The 17,397-nt window shown below is 45.2% G+C and overlaps 1 protein-coding gene and 1 non-coding gene across 4 annotated transcripts in view; both read left to right on the forward strand.

Annotated features, from left to right (window-relative positions):
- The window catches only part of LRCOL1 (leucine rich colipase like 1), a 35,572-nt gene that overhangs the window by 12,988 nt on the left and 5,187 nt on the right, over nucleotides 1-17,397 (forward strand). For all 3 annotated transcript variants that reach the window (XR_005379046.1, XR_005379047.1, XM_038574663.1), the window contains 4 exons: nucleotides 6,990-7,138; nucleotides 9,722-9,782; nucleotides 10,470-11,224; nucleotides 12,998-14,588. The gene's annotated coding sequence lies outside the window, so the exon portion shown is untranslated. The remainder of the gene's footprint in view (nucleotides 1-6,989; nucleotides 7,139-9,721; nucleotides 9,783-10,469; nucleotides 11,225-12,997; nucleotides 14,589-17,397) is intronic.
- LOC119866263 lies at nucleotides 12,157-12,300 on the forward strand. Its single transcript, XR_005379585.1, has one exon. It is a non-coding gene; the product is annotated as a U4 spliceosomal RNA (small nuclear RNA).

Consider the following 17,397-nt stretch of genomic DNA (forward strand, 5'->3'; position numbering starts at 1 on the left):
ATTTATTTATTTATTTATTTATTTATTTATTTATGATAGTCACACACAGAGAGAGAGAGAGAGAGAGAGAGAGGCAGAGACATAGGCAGAGGGAGAAGCAGGCTCCATGCACCGGGAGCCCGACGTGGGATTCAATCCCCGGTCTCCAGGATTGTGCCCTGGGCCAAAGGCAGGTGCTAAACCACTGCGCCACCCAGGGATCCCCCACCCTACTTTTAATTAACATGTTTCCTTTTGGTTTAGATTCTGGCGGGTGTTGTGCTAAGTCTTATTTCTGTGGGGGCCTGCGGTAATCTTTCGGGAGTTGGTCTGTCCTTTTTGTATCGGTGGTTTACAGATCCTGCCGCCTCCCAGGTTGGGTCAGCCCAAGCTTTGATTCTAGATGGTTAGCGAGCAACCCAGAGTCTTGCTGCAGAACAAGCCCCTGGGCCTCTCAGTTCAATCAGAGGCACTTGGGTCGTGGGGTAAGGGGAAGAGGCACGTTGTGGCGTCTTCCTCAGCCCGGTCTTGTGTTTGCTTTCCTGAAGTGGGTGGCCTGATCGATGCAATGATGGTTGGGCTACCATGGCAAACGACCCAGATTTCTAGTGCTCTGATGGTGGGCTGTGTAAAATATTTTGTGTGTCGATAGAGGATGCCTCTTCCTGACTCTGTGTCTACTGTGGCCCTTGCATATAGTTTGTCCTCATGTAGGGTCCATTAGGCCCCATTTGTATAATCTGGAAGAGGCTGCCAGCTTCGACCTTGTCTAGATTATTCATTACTGACCTCTGAACTGTAACTGTGCCCGTTCTCTCCCGTCTTTGATAGTGGAGGTGTTTGGTGGGAGTGTACAAGCTCCTGTTCTCTCACCACGTTCTCCTGCTGCACGTGCCAGAGTGACGTGTTGGCGAGGTGCCCATGTGTGCTCCCAGTTGTCCTTCTGACATGCAGGGACATGTGTGATGAAGTCGGGGACAGCAGCCCGTGCTGCTTTCTGCCATACGCCCTTACCCCACATCTGTTTCCTGCTGCATGGTCATCTCCCCGCCACGCTCCACACCAAAGAGCATGTCACTAGCTCTACCCAGAAGTCTGAGAACAGATATACCCCATTCTGGTTTCCCTTAGTAGATTCTTTCATTGCCAATTTTATGGCTATTTGTTCAGCATATTGTGCCGATTCTCCTGATTCTGAGGCTGTTGGGGTTAGACCATCGCCAGTTCTCAGGGCAGCAGCCTGGCAACTACTGTGGTTGGTGTCGCGGAGGCAAGTCTGTCTGGAAAGCGTGCGTTGTGTTCCATGCACCAGGGTGGTCCTCAGTACAAACTGCTGGAGCGTGCACGCGCTCACTGCTGGAAAGTTCTGCAGGTCTGCTACTGGCACAGCTGAGATCTCCTCAGCTGATGCAGAGGGCCGACCTCCCATCTGTGTCCTGCTCAGAAATGTGCCATCTCCCTGTCAGGACTTGTGCTCAGGACTAGTTCCCCTCTGTCTGTCAGGGCTCTGCTGTCAGGGGCCACTCCAGATTCGGCCCCTGGAGTTGACGGATCGTTGGTGTATTTTCTGGTAGTGGTTCTGCTGTCTGTGGGGCCTCAGAGAGACCTGGGGGAGCCACGGAGGCAGTTGGTATCTGTTCTCAGCACCCGGGAACATCTCAGTGTAAAACCCTTTACCCTGGTAAGCATATTTGTGATTTCAGTCCCTGCTGACTGTGTTGCAGACCCTTGTACACGGTGACACTCCCGCGTGTGTCAGAATCTTTGTTCACTGGTGCCAGTGTATCACAGGTTCTGACAGCGTTTTCCCAATAAGTATTGGCAGTGTCGTGAGTCTCCGTCCATGGAAGTTCCCGACTCTTCCGAGTTATTTCACAAATGTGTTTCACATTCTCCCCATATGTCATTTGTGCTGTGTCCTATCACTCCTGTCTGTTCCTGATGTCATTCGTCTGTGGTAGGGGTGGGTATGCAGCTATGTTGTGTGGGAGGCTGTGTGGTATTTTTCTGCCTTCTGAGGACCACGTTATGCCTCGAAGTTTTACTGTAGTGTGAGATACGTGGCCTTTACTTGGGTCAATTGTCCAGCCCTTGAATGTAACGAATTCCATTAACTTTATGTGTGTAGACATTGGTGTATTCTCCGAGTTGTCACCAGAAATAAGGGCATCATCAACGTAGGAAATGTTGGTGTGAGTGTGTGTGTGTGTGTGTGTGTCTGTCTGTCTATGAAAGGCCTGGAAGTCTTGAGCTAGAAGGTTGTGGGCTCTTTCTGGGCTGCTAAGGTATCTTTGTGGTTGCCTAGTGAACTGATGATGTCTGCCTTCCCATGTGAATATGGTTATGCGTTGGTTCTTTGCATCCATGGGAAGAAGAATGGACTCGTCCAGTCATTCAACCTGCATGTACTGAGTTTCAGATCCAGTGGGGATGTGGTTTATGATAGTGGTTGTATCTGAGACTGTTCCCTCAATTTTGCAGTGTTAGTTTAAATTCCGACAAACTATTATAAATCTATAGGACTGTGCCAACTTAAGCCCACAAGGTTGGTCTATTATATGAAATAGTATGTACCATAACTCATTCTTTTAGGAATTTTTAAATTTTTCCCATAATTTGAATATGTCCTATTTCATCCATTCCAAGAATATTTTCCCAATGGGGCCATTTGAGGCACTTACCCTCAATGGCTGCTCTATGACCAATTGTTAGGAATCCAGGTACTCATGTCCCTGGGCTTAATTTTCCAAGTAACCCTTTAATTAGCTGCCGTATCAGAAAGATATTTGGGGTGGGCTTCCTCTGCACTGGAGGCTATGCAGGTTGTTGGGGACTGACCAGAGCACTCCAGTCGTGGAGGCCTCAGGTGCTGAAGGGCAGCTGATGGGCTGTGTACTGTGAGTGTGGGGTGTGTAGGAAGCCAGAGACCTACATCTGGTATGTATCTGAGAGTACAGGTGCCAAGGGTGAGGTCTTAGGGGCCCACATATCTGCTTAAATATATCCTCTCCAGCACAGATGCAATTATTCCTCCTGAACACAAAGCTGGAGGAAGCTGCACTCTTCTGGGAGCCTCTTCATTAGGTGATACCTAGGAGCCTTGACTATGGGTTTAGGGGACGAAAGCATTTTATCTCTCCTTCAAGGTTCTTCTAGCTGGTTTAAGAATTAATTCAACATGATTAATAGGAGGAAAAAACAAAGTTTTATTTCACACACATGGTAGCGCAATGATGAAATTGAGACACAGAAAATGACCAAGGCAGGCAGCTTCTGTATGTTCAGCATACAGAAGCATAAATCTGTGACATTTTAGCAGGACAATCAATTAAGTAATCAGGTATTAAACAATAGGCATTTCAATGGAAAGGGTAAAAAACAGTAATGAGTGGAGCAAATGATACACTAGTTTCTGAGTTCTGAGGGTGGCCAGTCAAGAAGATTTTTTTTTAAAGATTTTATTTATTTATTCCTGAGACACACACACACACACACACACACACACACACATACACACACACAGAGAGGCAGAGACACAGGCAGAGGGAGAAGCAGGCTCCATGCAGGGAGCCCGATGTGGGACTCGATCCCGGGTGTCCAGGATCACACCCCGGGCTGAAGGCAGCGCTAAACCGCTGAGCCACCCGGGCTGCCCAAGAGGATTTCTAGACGTCAGGGCTGAAGCATCTTTAGATGGAGTGAAGGCAGGCAGTGGTGATTGGAGAGCCTTCCCTGGTTAGCAGTTGGAATTTTCTGGTGATCTCTGAGTGCAATAGGCTCGGAGATTGTCTAGGAGCTGTTGTAGTGGTTTTTCTGTAGTACACAGCAAATCATTCATATTCAGTTTGCAAGACTGCAGGCAAAGGGGCAGTTTCCATGTTCAATGATTTCAAGTAAAATGATGGAAGAAAATTGGGAATGTGTGGAGAGTTGTAGTCTGACATTGAAAGAATTTGGAGAAATCAGGATTCAGAGTAGTTTACAGTCAGAAATCAAAACTTCAGGGACACCTGGGTGGCTTCGGCTCAGGGCGTGATCCCGGGTTCCGGGATCAAATTCCGCATCAGGCTTCCTGTGGGGAGCCTGCTTCTCCCTGTCTGTGTCTCTGCCTCTCTCTCTTTGTCTCTCATACATGAATACATAAATAAATAACAAAACAAAACCTCAAAACTGTGAGAATTAGAATCTAATATCCAAAAGAATGTATTATAGTTACAGTGGAATCATTTTTCTCTCAACAATTACTCCCATTTCTGTCAACGGTATTCCAATACGACTGTTTTGTAGGCAAATTAGATCTAGTTTCAATAAACTTGGCTTCAGTATTTAGATCAGTGCAGCAAGAATAGTAATTGATCATATGGGCTCTTTAAATATGTTTTGCTTGGAACTTTTTTAAGGAATCAGATTGAAGTTTTTGAAGATTTTATTTCTCAAGTGTAGTTGACTCACACTGTTACTTTACTTTCAGTTTTATAATATAATGATTCGACAAGTCTACACAATATACAATACTCACCACGATAATAGTCACTGTCACCATATACCGTTACTACACTGTCACCGACTGTGTTCTCTATGCTGTACCTTTCCTCCCTATGACTCATATTTGGAACTTTGTACCTCTTAATCCCCTTCCCCTATTTGGTCCATTTCCCTACTGGCTTGCTTCTGCATGCAATAGTTTGTTCCGTTTAGGAGTCTGGTCTTGGCTTTGGTTTATTTTTGTTCTTTTGTGTTGTAGATATCACATACAAGGAAATCTGTATGGTTTTGTTTTCCTCTCTCCAACTTATTTCACGTAGCATAATACCCTCTAGGTCTATCTGTGTTGTTGCAAATGACCAGATTTCTCTCTTTTTATGGCGGAGTAATACTTCATTGTGTACATGTATTACATCTTTGTCCATTCATCTATCATTGGACATGTAGGTCACTTTTATATCTTGACTATTATACATACTGCTGCATCTGCATAGGGATGCATATATCTTTTTGAATTTGTGTTTTCATTTTCTTTGGGTAAATACCGAAGCTAGAAACACCATCTGATCCAGTAGTTCTATTTTTAACTTCTTGAGGAACCTCCATACTGTGTTCCTCAGTGGCTGCACCAGTTTGCATTCCCACCAACAGTGCACGAGGGTTCCCCTTTCTCTGCATCTTTGCCAACACTTGTCCTTTCTTGTCTGTTGGAGACTAGCCATTCTGAGAGGTAGGATGTGATATCTTACTGTGTTTTGAATTCAGTTTTCCTGATGATGATGATTAGTGATGTTGAGTATTTTCTCATGTGGTTCTGTCTTCTTTGGGCCTACTCACAGCCTCTACCTTTTTTTAAAATTAATTTTTAAATTTAAATTCAATTAGCCAAGATATAGTGCATTAGTCTCAGATAAGGCCTCTACTTTTTGTTTTAAATTTTTATTTATTTATGATAGTCACACAGAGAGAGAGAGAGAGGCAGAGACACAGGCAGAGGGAGAAGCAGGCTCCATGCACTGGGAGCCCGACGTGGGATTCGATCCAGGGTCTCCCGGATCGCGCCCTGGGCCAAAGGCAGGCGCCAAACTGCTGCGCCACCCAGGGATCCCAAGGCCTCTACTTTTTTAAAAGTTCGATTATTTTGTGGGATTTCTCTCCCCCGCCCGCCCCGCCGTGGGATTTCTGTGTGTGTGTGTGTGTGTGTGTGTGTGTGTGTGTAGTTGTAGTTCTTTGTATATTGGGATACTAACCCATTATTGGATATGTCACTTGCAAATGTCTTCTCCCATTCATTTTCATTGAATTTTCATTTGTTGAGTTTCCTTCACTGGGCAAAGCTTTCCAGTTTAGTGTCATCCCAATACTCAGTTTTTGGTTTGACTTATCTTACGTGGGGAGACACATGAGAAAGATGTTGCTGAGGCTAATGTACAAGGTTTTGCCTCTTTTCTCTTAGAAGTTTTATGGTGTCAGGGCTCACACTTAGGTCTTTAATCCTTTTGGAGTTCATTTTCATGGATGGCATAAGCACGTGGTCCCATTACAATCTTCTGCATGTAGTTGTCCAGTTTTCCCAGCACCGTGTATGCCTTCTCCCCACTGCATATTCTTGCCTCCTTTGTCTTCGATAAATTGACCATAAAATGTGGGTTTATCTCCGGGCTATCTGCCCTGCTCCATTAATCTATGTCTGTTTTTGTGCCAGTCCCCATGCTGCTTTGATCACTACAGCTTTGTGGTATATCTTGAAATCTGGGATTGCTTCTCAAGGTTGCTTTGGATATGTGGAGTCTTTGTGGTTCCATGCACATTTTAGGATTACTTGTTCTAGTTCTGTGAAAAATACTGTTGGCATTTTCATAGGGATTGCATTGAATGTGGAGAGTCCTTTGGGTAGTGTGGACATTTTAACAACATTAATTCTTCCACTCCATGAGCTTAGTGTAGCTTTCCATTTGCTAGTGTCGTGTTCAATGTCTTTCATCCATATTTCATAGTTTTCAGAGTACGAGTCTTTCACTTCCCTGGTTAAATTTATTCCTAGATATTTTATCCCTTTTGGTGCAATCATAAATGGGATTGTTTTCTTAATTTCTCTTTCTGCTACTTTGATCTCAGTGTATAGAAACAACACATTTCTGGGGACGCCTGGGTGGCTCAGTGGTTGAGCATGTACCTTTCGGCTCAGGGCGTGATCCCGTGATCCGGGGATCGAGTCCCACATAGAGTCCTGCATCGCTCCCCACAGGGATCCTGCTTCTCCCTTTGCCTATGTCTCTGCCTCTCTCTCTCTGTCTCTCATGAATAAATAAATAAAATATTTTTTTAAAGAAACAACACATTTCTGTATATTAACTTGGTATTCTACAATTTTACAGAATTCATTTATTAGTTGTAAAAGATTCTTGGTGGAGTCTTCCAGGTTTTATATCCATAGTATCATGCCACCTGCAAATACTGACAGTTTTACTTTTTCCTTACCAATCTGGATGTCTTTTATCTCTTTTTCTCGGTCTGGTTGCCAGGATTACACCTCCCAGTACCACAGTGAACAAAAATGGCACCAGCGGGCATCCTTGTCCTGTCTCTCATCTTAGAGGAAAAGCTCTCAGGTTTTCACCGTTGACTTTGATGAGTGCTTGGGGTCTGCTGCATATGGTCTTCATCATTTGAGGTATGTTTCCTCTGATGCCACTTTGTTGAGGGTTTTATCAAGAACGGATGTTGTCAAATGCTTTTTCTGCATCTGTTAAGATGATTGTGTGTTTTTTTCCCTTCATTTTGTTAATGTGATGTATCACCATGATTCCAGTATTGAACCATCCTTCCATATCTGGAATGAATCCCACCTCATTCTGGTAAATAATCCTTCTAATGTATGGTTGAACTTGGTTTGCAAATAGTATGTTGAGGTGTGTTTTTGCATCTATGCTCATCAGGGATACTGGCCTGTAGTTCTTTTTTTGTGATGTCTTTGGTTTTGGTGTCAAGATAATGCTAGCCTCGAAGAATGAATCTGGAAGTTTTCCTTCCTTTTCTGTTTTGGATTTGGCTTGAGAAGAATAGTTATTATTCTTGTTCAAATGTTTGGTAGCACTCATCTGTGAAACCACCTGGTCCTGGTCCTTTGTTTGTTAGGAGTTTTATTACTGATTCAATTTTGTTACTAGTAATTAATCTGTTCAGATTTTCTAATTCTTCCTGATTCAGTTTTGGACACTTGGGTGTCTTTAGCAATTTATCCATTTCTTCTGGGTGGTCCAATTTGTTGGTTTATGATTTTTCATAGTAGTCTCCTATCGTTATTTCTGTGCTGTAGGTTGTTATTTCTCTCTCATCTGTAATTTTATTTGAAATTTTTTCCATAATGAGTTTAGCTAAATGTTTATCAATTTTGTTTCTTTTCATAGAACTAGGTCTTCATTTTATTTATCTTTTTTGTTTTTTTTTTTTAATTTTTATTTATTTATGATAGTCACACAGAGAGAGAGAGAGAGGCAGAGACATAGGCAGAGGGAGAAGCAGGCTCCATGCACCGGAGCCCGATGTGGGATTCGATCCCGGGTCTCCAGGATCGCCCCTGGGCCAAAGGCAGGCGCCAAACCGCTGCACCACCCAGGGATCCCTCTTTTTTGGTTTTTAAGCTCTTTCATTTCTTTCCCCTCTGATTGTTTACTACTTCCTTCCTTGTGCCAACTAAACTTCTCTCTTAAAAATTTTACTGCTTCCCAAAGATTTTACATGATTGTGTTTGCAATTTCGTTTGTGTCAGGTATTTAGCTTTATTCTTCAATTTCTTTGATGACACATTTGTTTAGTAGCATGTTAGCCTCCATGTCAGCGGTTTTTCCATTTTTTTCTTCTCACTGATTTCTAGTTTTATGTGGTTTGAAAAGATGCTTGATGAGATTTCAATCTTCAATTTGATGAAACTTTATTTGGAGTGTCTAGGCATATCACCTCGGTCCTTAGGCTCTCCAAGTAATAGACACATACTAGGGACCCAGCGGGAGTTCCTGGAATGGCTTTTTTGGAGCTGATACCCTCACCAGGGAGCCAGGACAGAGCACAAGTGTCCTCAGGTTGATTCTCAGCACACAGGCCAGGGAGGGGGTGACACTGAGCACATGAGGGCAGGGAGAGACATGGGTGGGGGCCAGTGCACAGAACATGCCTCTGCATACATTGCGTGTCTTGTTGGGAAATTGATTCTCTACCCCTGGGAGTTATTTTTACTGTGAGAACTGGGGGGAGGTGTGCCATAGCTGGGGACTGGGCTTTGTCCTGGCGCAGGCTGGTTTGGTCCCGTCTTCACCAGGATTTCGGGTCCCTCCTCAGTGAGCACCCTCCTTCCACTCCACTGCAGGAGGTACCATCAAAGGGCACAATCTTCTGGCTTTCCTGGGAGCCCCACCACTCAAGCAAGGGGCACAGCAGTCCTGGAGCACTAGAGCTTGCGGTTCAGGCTGGGGTCCGAGTCCAGTCCCTGCTTTATCTCCTAGGCTTTCAATGGATTTAATTCATCACTTAGCAAAACATCAAGATTTCAGGTTACCAAAAAAAAATTGGGGGAATTACTTTTAAAGCTTACCTACAAACATCTTATTTCTACCTACCTAATTCAGGTAATATGTTCCCAACAGCCATGTGTAGATCACCCACGAAAACTGCATGAGCTCTCTGGCTAAGTCCGCCGTTCTCTGCAACTATGTTTTTGTTATTGTTGAAAAATTTTGTGACCTAAATAACAAACTCATCTTTGTTATTTAGGGCTTTTAGTAAACCCAGGAAACATGAGTTTTCCCTTAAGGCTGATAACTCTGAAGGAGTTAGGATTGAAACTTAACTCCTTAAGATTAAAAACTCAGGCACCTGGCAGTGGTTGAGGATCTGCCTTCAGCTCAGGTTGTAGTCCGGGGTCCTGGGATCGAGTCCTGCATCAGGCTCCCCACAGGGAGCCTGGTTCTCCCTCTGCCTGTGCACCTGCCTCTCACACACCTCACAGAGGTGTGTCTCTCATGAATAAATATGTAAAATCTTTATAAGAGTTTTCAGTCTTTTTTTAAAATTAAACCCACAATCTTAAATTTGTCTTTACTACCAAACATTTTTCCCAGATCATGTGAACTTGAAATTCATTTTAATTTAGTTTCTATTTTTGAGAATTTTTATGAGTACTAAATGTATATAAGTGCTCAATTTTCTTTAAGCCAATTAAATAGAGTTTTTTTTTGTTTTTGTTTTTGTTTTTTTACAGTGTGATTTTGTTCCAGTAACTTCATTTTCTGTAATACCTACAAACCTTTTGAGACGAACAGGTGAGCTTTCAGGATTGGTAAAGGTAGGTGGGCTTTGACTCACTTGTAGATTTGCATTTCTGGCTTTGTAGGGTTTGCAAGACAGAGAGACACTGGGTGACAGCCTGGATGTCACAGGACGGCCCAACTTTCTAACCTCGCTTGGCTTCTTCACATCAGGGAGAACGCCAACCAAGACATGAGTCAAAACATTTACACCTTCATAAAGTCTGTATAAAGTGCTTGTAACACAAGTTTTCTGAGTTCAGAATTCGACCTTGGCTCCTATCAGTGCCTTGAGCCCGTTATTTGCAGGAAGGCCTTGGAGAGACTCTGCTCCTTTGCCTCCTCCACGGGAACAGTTTGTATTGACAAGCACTGATCATTCTCACTTCTCCCCACACTTGGGAAGATCTTCTGGGGATCTGGCCTATTTCGGGGTGGGGCGGGGCATCTAGGATGCATCTGCAGGGGACACTGCCTGGGTCTGTGAGGCCAGCAGTGCCCAAGGACAGACCCTGAACCATACCAGGAATTGCAAACTTCGAGCATGGATGTAACTAGCCTGTGACCTCAGGGCTGAGAGATGAGGCGAGAGTGCTCACTGTAGATCGTGTAGGGAAAGGCCAGGCCACAGAGGCAGATAGGCCAGAATGTGAGAAGCAGAGCTCACCTTGTTCTAATTCTCACTTCTGCTGTTTGGTCAAGGGAGCCCCTGAGGCCGACCATTGGACTTGTCAGACAACTGAGAATTCTCGACAGAGAATTTGTTTTCTCTCAAATACAGCCACTTTGAAGGGTCTGTCATCGGGCCAGTGACGAGGAGGATCCTACTAATCTCAGCAAGAACTCAAAGCAATAAGCTATGAGAAATACCTGGAGGCCACTTGCCAGGCTCACCATGGACACGAGAGGCATCTCTGAAAGGGACACAGGTGACGTGCCTCATGCAAGCCACACGTTTACTCCTGAGAATAGTCTAAGAAAGCAAAGGCCTCGGTCCCCAGGCAGTGAGGACGGTGTGTGAAACACGCTGTCTCCGGTCTCCCATGGACATGAGAGGTCTCCAACCACCATCCTGCTCACCTGTGACATGGGGCAGGTGCCGCTGGAAGGGGACTCTTCCAGCACTCACAGACACGGAGTTGAGAGGACAGGCCCCTGATGTGCTGGTGCCTCTTGTGCCAAACCCCGCAGGGAGCTGGCACAGCCAGACAGCATGCTGCCCGTTGACCATGCACGGAGGGAAGCCCCTCACTGGGCCAGAGGGCCAAGGCCAGAGAACATTGTCACTGCTCCCGAAGCCAGGCTCTCAGGACATGGAGCCACATGGAGGGAAGCCCCGCATTGGGTTTTCAGCCAGGGAACCCACTGCGCCAACGGGCTGCTTTCCACTGGGGATGTGCCCATCGATGCGGCTTGAACCACAGGCTCAAGGTCCTGTGGCTGCGTGTCTCCCTATGGTGAGTCCTCTTTAGGACAAATGTGCAGATAACAAAACCGTGACGATCTCTGGGAGGAAACAGTGAGTTGGCCAAGAGAACTCAACCAAATTCACCAGAGTCCTAAGCCCAAGGAACTAGCTCTGCAACTATTTTCTCCTGCAGCTTAAGTTTAGGAAGCAAGAGAGAAGGGACTCGCACAACTCTTGTTTCTGTCCAACCCAGAGGCCGACCCAGGAAGGGTCTGGTCTGGCTCTGTGTTGTGACTCAGGTTAATGGAGAGGAATTGCTATGCCAATGTGCACATTTTTGGGTGCCCTGCCCCTCTATAGGTGTTGGAGGAGGTCAGGGCCTGGAATCATCCATATTCCTTGGACACATGCTTGCCCCTTCCGGGTCCAGCCCCTCTCGACCCTGGTGTTGTTTTAGGTCCCTGGCTAAACAAAGCTGTGCAGCCAGCGCTGGTGCCATACACACACAGCAGCCAACCTTGGCAGCCAGGATACTCCAGGCCTGTGGAACTCAGGCTGTTCCGCCAATAGCATAGCCTCCAAGGCAGGGGAATGCCTGGAAAATCTTCCTGTCGTGGCAGCTTTAAGCTGACAGCAGTCACTCCCTCTGTGGACTGGCTGCCTGACGAGGGCCCTGGTGACCCCAGCTACCAAGGCTCCCAGGTGTCTTTTTGGCGCTAATTGCCAGGATTGTTTCTCCAGCTCTGCCTTCACAGGGAGAAGGCACATGTGTAAGGTTAGGGCTTGAGAGAGGCAGGTGCCTCCTACTGCCGACAGCGGGAACCGTGATCAGGCTTCGACTGTGGCAGGTCCCTGGCCACCCTGAGTATCAATGCAAGTGTGTGAAAAACATACCCCGTCCGGCCAACCATAGGCAGCTGGGACATGCATGGCCCCAGGGTGGAGGGAGCACAGCCCCCAAATCTTTCTGAAGATTCCTTTAGCTTTGCGCAGTGGCAGCATCGTAGCCAATGAGGTTTATCCGAGGCGCGATTATTGCTAATTGAAGATTCCTTTAAACTAGGAAAAGTCAGCCACTATTTCAAGTGGCCGTTTGATGGGGTCCCGGGCTTAGCACTCATCGGGGTTCCAGGAGTCTCTTGGTGAAGGGGACCCCAGCAGCCAGACAGGCCCCCTCCTGGCCAGGCAGTCCAGCTCCTGCCCTGGCATCTGTGTGGGATAGGGCTTGGAAGGAGCAGAGGTCTTGTGCCCACCGAGAGGACCCATGACCCAGGCTCTCCTGACACTTGCTCTGTTTCAGGGCAGTAGATGCAGATAAAACATTAGACAAAATTCAGGGATCCCTGGGTGGCTCAGCGGTTTAGCGCCTGCCTTTGGCCCAGGGCGTGATCCTGGAGTCCCGGATCGAGTCCCACATCGGGCTCCCGGCATGGAGCTTGCTTCTCCTTCCTCCTGTGTCTCTGCCTCTCTCTCTCTCTCTCTCTCTCTATCATAAATAAATAAATATTAAAAAAAACATTAGACAAAATTCAACACCAATTTATGATAAAACCCTGGCAATCTGGAAGTAAGGGGAACTCCCTCAACTTAATAAAGAGCAGCTAACATTATACTTTATAATCAGGAACAAGGCAAAGATGTCCTCTCCCACCACTCCTTTTCAACATCATAATGAGAGATGATGACATTTTGGAAGAGGGAGAGTGGGCAGGTGATGATAACTGACTTAGTGGAGAGACAAGCCCAGCTACTCCAACTAGATGAGAATAAGATCCCAAATTCTCAGCAAGTTACTTGGTGGATGTCAACACATGGATTCTAGTTTATATGGAGAAGAAAAGATCCAGAATAGCCAGCTCCATCTTGAATGACAAGAAGGAGGCAAGAGGACTGGCCCTATGACACCACCCAATATCCAGAGCCTCTGGGAAGTGACAGGGATGGAGACAGTGAGGTCCTGCTGAACGGACAGATCAACGGGGCAGAAAATGAGCTACAACATAGTCCATTGATCACTGCCAAAGGTGTAAAGACCATACGACAGAACAAAGATGGGCTCTTCCATACATGGCACTGGGACAACAGAACAACCATGTGCAAAACAATAAAGAACCACCGAGATAGAGGCCTTACACCCATTATAAAATTACCTCAAACTGGAACACTGACCCAAGGGTAAAACACAAAATGACAGGCTGCTTATCATTCTGCTTTGTAGATCTCATATTTTCTACACATTGAGGGTGCGTGGCAACCCTGTGGCACCAAGGCCATCGGTGACATTATTCCTATGGCATTTGCTCACTTCATGTCTCTGGCCCCATGTTGGGAATGCCCACCATATACCAAATGCTTCCACTGTTACGCTGTGTGTTCTGGTGATCTTTGATGTTACTACTGTAATTGTCTGGGGCACCTGTATCCATAATGACGAACTTCATATGTGCTGTGTGTGTTGTGACCGCTCCATCCACTGCCGTCCCCATCTCCCTCCTTCTCCTCAGGCCTCCTGCTCTCTGAGACACAACAGTACTGAAACCAAGGCAGCTAGTGATCCTACTGTGGCTTCTAGGTATTCAGGTGAAAGAGCTACATGCCTCTCGCTGTAAATCAAAAGCTAGACATGATTAAGCTCAGTGAGGAAGGCATGTTGAAAGTGAGATATGCTGAAAGCCAGGCCTTTTGTACCAAACAGACCAGTGGTGAAGGAAGAGTAACATTCTGGAAGAAACTGAAAGAGCTACACCAGTGAACACACGAAGGATACGTTGGCACCAGCTAATGAGGATTCTGACGCACACCAGAGTGTCTCCACACAACAAGGGTCTGCAACACAGTCAGCAGGGACTGAAATCACAAACATGCTTTATCGCGGTGGGTTTTACACTGAGATGTTCCCGGGTGCTGAGAACAGATACCAACTGCCTCAATGGCTCCCCCAGGTCTCTCTGAAACCCCACAAACAGCAGAGCCACTACCAGAAAATACACCAACGATCCGTCAACTCCAGGGGCCGAATCTGGAGTGGCCCCTGACAGCAGAGCCCTGACAGACAGAGGGGAACTAGTCCTGAGCACAAGTCCTGACAGGGAGATGGCACATTTCTGAGCAGGACACAGATGGGAGGTCGGCCCTCTGCATCAGCTGAGGAGATCCCAACTGTGCCAGTAACAGACCTGCTGGAACTTGTCCACTCTCCAGCAGTTTGCACTGGGGACCTTCTGCTCTCTGGGAAACCCCAATCGCTGGAGAAGCAGGATATGCAGGGATGCATCAGTGGAAACCTCCACTTGACTCTCCACAAGGATCAGTGAAGCACCAGAACACCACTCTCTTCCACACTGACCTGGAGGAAGAAGATTGGACAGAACCGCTAACTGGCACCTGGTATTAGAACCCAGCAACTCCACCAGGTACCGGCTTTTGTACTTCTCCCTTATCTCACCCGACTGAATTGAATGTAGCATTGGGTACAAGGCAGAGACTCCGAAAATACCCCCAATTTAATTCCTGATTTACTTTGTGTGCTAGCATTTCATTGTAGAAGAGCAGCTGCTGAATCTGCATAAAGGGCAATTAGATCTTTAAACAGAAATAGGCAAAAAAAAAAAAATCATTTATCACTCCCAACTTGCAACATTTAATCCATAGTCACCAATTAGAACGTTAATAATAGATCCATGACATGAAGTCCCGACTTTATTTTTATTTTTTAAAAATATGTTATTTATTTATTCATGAGAGACACAGAGAGAGAGAGCGAGGCAGAGACACAGGCAGAAGGAAAAGCAGGCTCCATGCAGAAGCCTGATGTGGGACTCGATCCTAGGACTCCAGGATCATGCCTTGGACCGAAGGCAGGTGCTAAACCGCTGAGCCACCCAGGGATCCCCAAAGTCCTGACTTTAAAAGAACAGGGACACCTTGTAAGGTGCATAGAGGACACATGAAAACAGCCTACAATACACATCACTACCCCATTGGTGTGCATCAGGCTTCAATCTCACATCACAGATTTCTACCCCAAGAATATGGAAACCTATGTTAAGAAAACCTCTCACAGACATATTGGAACCTACAGTAGAGGCGATGCCTTGACATTTAACATACAGGAGTTCAGATCAGATATAAGTCCCCAGGTGGTGTTCAGGGTTATCCATTTATCTCTGTGCCTAACTTAAAACCTGTATCAAAGCGGATCTGCTAAAAGGAAGGAAACAGTTGATGTTCACTGGTAGGAGTTTCAATTGGAGGAACATTGGCAGCTGCTTTTTTCTATATCAGATCATTCGAATATCACACTTTAAACATTTTTGAAACCAAATAATCTCAGAATGACACATGTTGGGCCCAGATGGACAAAACTAGCAATGTGTGACAAAACAGAAATCAATTTTACACGGAAGTAAACAGGGACATGGAAATTTGACATGAAGCAGTTGGAGAAATCACTATAAATAACAACATACTGAAAAAAACGACATGAAAATATCAGAAAGGGAGACAGAACATAAAGACTCCTAACTCTGGGAAACGAACTAGGGGTGGTGGAAGGGGAGGAGGGCGGGGGGTGGGGGTGAATGGGTGACGGGCACTGAGGGGGGCACTTGACGGGATGAGCACTGGGTGTTATTCTGTATGTTGGTAAATTGAACACCAATAAAAAATAAATTTATTATTAAAAAAATAAAGTAATAAATAAATAAATAAACTTTGGGAAAAAAAAGGTATTTCTCTGACTGTAGGCTGACAATTGTTGCAGTAGGATAGGCTAATATGGAGAAAACTCTTGAACAGCTATAATCTTGGGGGCAATCCTGGTTGTCTGAGATGCCAGACAGCTCAGCCAGAGGTGAAGGAGATACCACACATCCCTGTGCCTGTGCTTCCTTGGGAAACTGTAAAAGTACACTATTGGCACTTCCAAGAGGAAACACGACATTGGTTGACCATACTGTTGTGGTTCCTCAATATGAGAAGAGAGAGCAGAGTGAGCCTTATGACAGAAGGCATATTCCTGCTCTGAAAACTATGAAATATGGATGAAAGACATTGAAGACGACACTAGCAAATGGAAAGCTACACTAAGCTCATGGAGTGGAAGAATTAATGTTGTTAAAATGTCCACACTACCCAAAGGACTCTCCACATTCAATGCAATCCCTATGAAAATGCCAACAGTATTTTTCACAGAACTAGAACAAGTAATCCTAAAATGTGCATGGAACCACAAAGACTCCACATATCCAAAGCAACCTTGAGAAGGAAGAACAGAGTTGGAGGCATTGCAATCCCAGATTTCAAGATATACCACAAAGCTGTAGTGATCAAAGCAGCATGGGGCTGGCACAAAAACAGACATAGATTAATGGAGCAGGGCAGATAGCCCGGAGATAAACCCACATTTTATGGTCAATTTATCGAAGACAAAGGAGGCAAGAATATGCAGTGGGGAGAAGGCATACACGGTGCTGGGAAAACTGGACAACTACATGCAGAAGATTGTAATGGGACCACGTGCTTATGCCATCCATGAAAATGAACTCCAAAAGGATTAAAGACCTAAGTGTGAGCCCCGACACTGTAAAACTCTAAAATAAAACATAGGCAGTAATTTCTTGGACATCAACCTTAGAGGTAGTTTTCTAGATGGGTATCTTCAAACAAGGGAAAAAGATGGAAAACTAATGCGTTGGGACTATGTCAAATCAACAAGCTTCTGCACAGGGAAAGGAACCATCAACAACATGAAAAGAAAACTTACCAACTGGGAAAAGATATTTGCAAATGACATATCTGATAAAAAGTATCCAAAATATATAAAGAACTTATAAATTTCAACACCCCCAAAACAAACAATCCACATTAAAAATGGACAGAAGACATGAACAGACATTTTTCGAAAGAAGACATGTGGATGGCTACAGATATGAAAAGATGTTCAACATCCCTCATCATCAGGAAAATGCAATCAAATCCACAAGGAGGTACCACCTCACACCCGTCAGAATGGCTAGAATCAAAAAGACAAGAAATAACAAATGTTGGTGAGGACGCCAACTGGTGCAGCCACTGTAGAGAACAGTATGGAGGTTCCTCCAAAAAATGAAAACAGAACTACCATATGATCTAGTAATTGCACTGCTGGGTATTTACCTAAAGAAAATGATAATGCTAATTTGAAAAAATACATGCACCCTCATGCTTATTGCAGCATTATTT

Source organism: Canis lupus, chromosome 26 (assembly GCF_011100685.1).
Source record: "Canis lupus familiaris isolate Mischka breed German Shepherd chromosome 26, alternate assembly UU_Cfam_GSD_1.0, whole genome shotgun sequence".
Taxonomy (NCBI): domain Eukaryota; kingdom Metazoa; phylum Chordata; class Mammalia; order Carnivora; family Canidae; genus Canis; species Canis lupus.